The sequence below is a fragment of the Crocuta crocuta genome, unplaced genomic scaffold (genome assembly GCF_008692635.1).
Source record: "Crocuta crocuta isolate KB4526 unplaced genomic scaffold, BGI_CrCroc_1.0 scaffold222, whole genome shotgun sequence".
NCBI classification, from domain to species: Eukaryota; Metazoa; Chordata; class Mammalia; order Carnivora; family Hyaenidae; genus Crocuta; species Crocuta crocuta.
The window spans coordinates 2,582,899-2,589,000 of record NW_027528806.1 but is presented as its reverse complement, the minus strand read 5'-3'; positions in this window follow the sequence as shown (position 1 = coordinate 2,589,000).

Below are 6,102 nucleotides of genomic sequence, written 5' to 3'. Positions count from 1 at the left end.
AACACCTACAAAACCCTTAACACGAGAACCATTCAGTAAACATTGACTATTATTTCCAAACTCAGCCCTACTTAGCGTATCCTGTGATGGCGATTCCCAGTCTTGCTTGCTCTTCTTAAGCGTCTCCTAAATACTGACTTTTTAAAACCTACATTAGCTTCCACTATATTTCTGTGAATAATGGACTTCCGATTTTTTTTAGTCAAAGAAAGCAGATCCTTGCCCATAAGAAGAGAAGTAACAGCTCTTTTTTTCTTTTTTTTTTTTTTTTAGTGAGAGTGAACACAAGTGAGGGAGGAGAGAGAGAATCCCAAGCAGCAGGCTCCATTCTTAGCCCAGAGCCTGACCCAGGGCTTGATCTCACAACCCTGGGATCACTACCTGAGCTGAAATTAAGAGTCGGACGCTCAACCGACAGCCATCCAGGCAGCCCAAGAAGTGACAGCTTTAAGCAGAGTTAGTTACTCATAGTGTAAAAGTGGTGTCTTGGAATTGGTGCAGGCATCCATTTATTCTTAATTGTAAAACTTGTATTGATGGAATCGGGGACAGGGGGTGGTGCATGTCAGGGAAGTCAAAGCCTGCCCCAGCTTTTGTTCCTCTTCACACTTTACCTCCTGCCTGCTTGTAAAGCTAGGATTTGTGATGCTAAACCTCTGATGTAGACATTGTCTGAAAGTTGCTACCCGCCCCCGCCCAACTTAAAATTACCTTCATAAAATCTAGAATTATCCTCATCATTTTTGATGTTGCTGATGTATAGGTGACCTTGCGCAAAAAGAGTCCCTCATGTATCAGCCGGAGCATGACGGGGAGGTGGGGATGGAGTGAGCACCTCCAACCATTTCACTGGTATTTCCAGACCCCTCACACGCATCCCTCCTCTGGGTCTCAGCCTTACTACAGAGCTGCCTCTGCCTGGTGAGCGTTAAGGAAAGTGGGCTCCTCAGAGAAAGGTTGGCCTCATAAGGTTATGTAGCAGCCCATCAGATGTGACCCTGATGGCTAAAGGAGGGAGAGACCTCATTGTCTCCCTTGAGTCAGAGTTGGAGCTGTGTGGACAGAAACGGCCCTGAGAAGGGCACAGCAGACCACCACCTTTGCAGCATTGATACATCTGGAGCAGCACAGGCACTGAATGGCACCGTCATCATCAAGTGACTCTGAGGTATGAAGGTTTGAAATCAGTCCGAGTTCAAGTACTACCTCTGCCTGTTACTAGTTATATGAGCTTGACAATCTACCCTAGTGTTAGACGTGAATCCCTGTGTTCCTAAGGGACTCTGTACTGTGCTCCCGGATTGCACATTAGTTAGCTGTTTACATCTGCCCTCCCCAGTATACAGTGAGCTCTGTGAGGTCATATCATACATCTTTGTAGTCCCAGGCCATAGTCTCAGTCATCGTAAGGCCTCAAAAATGTTTGATAAGGTGGCTCAGTTGGTTAAGCAACTCTTAATTTTGACTCTTGATTTTGGCTCATGATCTTGAGGTTTGTGAGATCAAGCCCCACGATGAGGTCTGTGCTGTGCAGAGCCTTCTTGGGATTCTCTCTCCCTCTCTCTCTGCCCTTCCCCTGCTCACGGGTGTGCACATGTGCACGTGTTCTCTCCCTCTCAAAAAAATTTTTTTAATGAAACATTTATTTAAAAAATGTTTAGCAGTGCCTGTGTGGCTCAGTGGGTTAAGCATCCAATTTCAGCTGAGGTCATGATCTCGAGTCCATGAGTTCAAGCCCTGCATCAGGCTCTGTGCTGACAGCTCATTGGAAGGTTGGCAGTAATAAACATTGTGTGCCCTATGTTGTACATCCTCTTCTGAGCATGCTATTCTTGACAGCAAATTGAACAAATGCAGGCATTATTAATACAAGAACATTTACCAAGGATTAGGTATGTTAAAAACATGAGTCCAAAAGAACTGAAAGATAATAGCTGTAATCTAGTGATCATATCCATAGAATAACTGTGTTATACATGAAAGAAAGGCAATTGTCAGTTTACCAGCTCTTCTGCACTCTGTTCTCTTACAGATAAAACCTAATTAGAAGCATGTTCCACACTGCTTGTGTTAACATCATGTAAAAATACATGTAGCTTGGGGCACCTGGGTGGCTCAGTCAGTTAAGCATCCAACTCTTTTTTTTTTTTAAAGCAACAATTTATTTTAAATTTATAGGTTCTTTGGTTTTCACATAAATATGAACACATCACTCAGAGTATAAGATGCCAATAAACTAATCTCAAAACATGATTAAGAACTAGAATAATACTCCTAACATTTTCTATACAAAATCTTGGGGTGGTTGGAAACTATTGGTTCATTCCCTAGCAACTAACTACCCTAGTGGAGCCCAAGGTCGTCTAAGATTAGATCCGCAGCTCGCCCAGGGAATGTGGCCACAACCTTGCAGTTCCACTGACTCTCAACTAAATAGTTTAAAAATCAGCACAATATTTCATGTATGGCAGCCTTGGGGCACCTGGGTGGCTCAGTTGGTTAAGCGACTGACTCTTGATTTCACTTCAGGCCATGATCTCACAGCTCATGGGATCAAGCCCCACATGGGACTCTGTTGACAGCCCGGAGCCTGCTTGGGATTCTTTCCTTCTCTCTCTGCCCCTCTCCTTGCACACACTCTCTCTTTTTCTCAAAATAAATAAATAAACATTTTAAAAAAAAAAAGTATGGCAGGCTTTTTTTGTTGTGGGTCTTAAAATTTCCTATTTTTTTTCTAGGTTTAAATCACCATAACTATTTGTTAGCTATCATGTTCTCCACCTTCTCTATTCCTCTATGCTGATTCACTTTTTCCACTGACTATTGCAGATCCTTGAGTATTTTTCTGAGAGTCTATGAGTTTATAGTATACTTTGAGTTAAAGAGTCCAACTCTTGATTTTGGCTCAGGTCATGATCTCACAGGTCGTGGGTTTGAGCCCTACATCAGGCTCTCCGCTGTCAGCACAGAGCCTGCTTCAGATCCTCTTTCCCATTCTCTCTCTCCCCCTCTCACTCCCGCTCTCTTTCTCCCTCTCTCTCAAAAAATAAATTTAAAAGACATTTTTTAATACATATAGTTTGAATTTCGGCCTAAAATTAAAATCTTATATTTAACACTACCATCCAAAAACTGTGAATGTGAACTTTGGGTCCCTAAAAAGAGTACTGCTCTTAGATTATAGCTTTGCTAAGTGTTGGTGGAGAAACACTCTTCCTCACTTCTGAGTTTCCTTCTCTAGGAGGCACCTTCCAGTAGATTCCTGACCTTGCTGTACCCTTTTACTCATTCCTCCCCAGGCAAGGAAGAAGGAAAGAAGGGAATTCTAGAACGCCTTCTATTCGAAGCCAGTATATCTTCTGCTTTGTCCTTCCATTCCACAGTTTGTAAGAACAGGCCCTGGGAGAGAGCTTGCATCATGTGGTGGTGCCCGTGGGAGGCAAAGTCCATCTGGGGTGCTTTCCAGTTGTTGCTCCAGACTTAAGCCGTGTTCTCTAATATCAGTTTTACCAGTAATAATGCCATTTTTATCTCCATCTGCCTGAACGCCTATGCGTATTTCTAAGTTGTCTAGAAACTTAGTGGAGAACAGTTATGTCTACTGGGCTTCCTCAAACCGCAACATGACAATGCGTGTCTGTGAAATAGTGTGGAAAGTTGATACATAAACTAGGTCTTTGGAATTTCAGTCAAAAAGGACGTTCTCTGACCATTCTGAATAAACCCACAATCACATACCTTCAGTTTACACAATTTCTGCTGTGCAGTAGAGACATCTGCAAAAAATTTTAAGATTTATTTTGCTTTTAAGCACTTTTCTTGGCTGTCAGACTGTATTTTATTTTTGTTTGACACCATGTTAATATGGGCAACACAGCCTCTAGTAGGCTTCCTATACAAGCAACAACAAATATAAAATATACCAGAAGAAAAGATCTTACAGTAGCATCACTTCCCTCAAAAAAAAAACCTTTAAATAAACTAAATGAAAAATTACCATCTATACAAAAAAAAGCTTTATGAAGTTATAGAAGAATATAAATGAAGGCATGAATATCTATGGAAAGATATGTGTTTGTATAAGAAGATTCAATATTATAAAGAAGTCAATGTTTTATCAATGTATATATTAAGCTACATATAATGCAATTTCAATAAGTATATGAAGGAGATCTAATTTTAAGGAGTGAGGCTAATTCTAAAGTTCATATGGAAAAACAATCATGCAAGGGAAACCAAAACTGTAAAATAAAAGTTAATGAAGGGATTAGCCCTGCTATGTACCAAAATACATTATAAAATTACATTAATTAAAACTGTAATACCAGCATATGAGTAGTCAGACAGTTGAATGGAATAGGGTCCAGAAATAGATCCAGGTTAGTTAAAGTAAGGATATCTAGTTTAAAGGAAAAAGAAAAAGAAAATGGCTCATACAAGATGAAAGATTATTCCTCATTTTTATAAAGTACTAAGCTAGTGTTTCTGCTTTGCAGGCTCCCGTGCAAACAAGGCTTCTGGGACTCCTGCTCGTTGTATCCGTAGCTCTACCATTGTGAGCACGTGGCTTCCTGAGTTTTCCAGAAGGATATCTCCATTCCACCTACCAGAAGGCAAGGAGGGTAGAGGGTCACATGCTGGAGGCTTTCAGGTACCAGGCCCATCATATCCTAACTGCACAGGAAGCTGAGAAATCACCCTGTTGTGTGCCCAGAAAGAGGAGGGAAAAGGTTTGGTGAATACTTTGCATTCTCTCCTACAAGATCCAAGTACATAATAGAATGTAATATATAGTCAGGGTGCATTTTATACCAGTGGGGAAAGATGAAATAGTCAATAAATGGTGCTGAAAAACTGGATAGCTAGTTCAAAAAAAAAAAAAGTTAGATTCCCAATTCACTCCTTACAACAAAATAAATTACAACTGGATTAAGTTTGAGAAGAAGGAAGGGAGCGAGGGAAGGAAAGTATCAGACAACACAGGAGATAAAGGAGGCCTGTTTATCAAGAAGCATGACTGTCTGGAAGATTCAGAGAAACATTAGGTGTGGACCGTGTAGTGCATTCACCTACATAAAACCTTCCAGATTTCACAATCCTATGTCTTCCCTTCCAGGGCTCTGAAATTAAGGTGGGGACACCTGCTCTGATTGTGCATTAGATGTCCATTGTGGCCCTGACATTTTGATGCTTGTATTCTGAGGCTAATATTCAGCATAGTCTGCCCTCCTGCTGTAAGACATGAGGGTCTAATTAAAGTTGGCATGAGAGCCTTCTAGCTTTTATAGCATGCCCTGAGTTGATAGTTGGCCAATCTAGTGTGCCATTCTCCAAGGCTTCCAGGAAAGTTAACAAAAAGTCAGCCTGCTCCATGGTCCTTAATAATTACCATTGCCCCATGACCCTCAAGAACAGTAACTATTCCCTAGCCCAGACCCTGCACCTATACCTCATCCTAAACAATCATATGTGAGAGTCTTCGTAAATCCAGCATGCCATGGATCATCACAACCCCCACTTAAACCAGCAATCAGATTCTTGTGGCTCCCTGGCCAGGGAGTGAACAAATTCTGCAGTCCCAATCTTGAGGATCAACTTTCTAGGACCAAACCTGTACTATCTATTATAGTTTAAAGCCTCCTCAAAGTAGGTATTGAAGGGATTTGAGTGTATGCAGTTTATCTTGGAGGTGAAATCTGGATGTGAAGGAGTAGTGAAAAGTAAGGTAGGAAAGTGGAAAAGTTAACAATGGATATATCAATGAGAAGATTACTGCTGCAGTCAACAGGAGCTCAGTTCCCCTCAGGAATCAGCAAGAACATGGCTTAGAACTGCCTGCTGAGGGAAGAGGAAGCTTGTGCATTTATACCCTGGTTCCCATTCCTCATATGTTGAAGGGTGCCTCTGAGAGCCTGATATGCTGCTACTCTCCAGCCACCCTGGAAAGCCCACCCTTGCAGGAGCTCAACAAACTCCTATGACACCTGAAAACAATTCAGGAAGAGAAGCAAGTTAGGTGCTGTCGGAATGTGCAGGAACTATTCCCTACAGCTGCAAGTACAGTTGGTAGGACATCAGCAGCATCCGCTACAAGAAGAATGA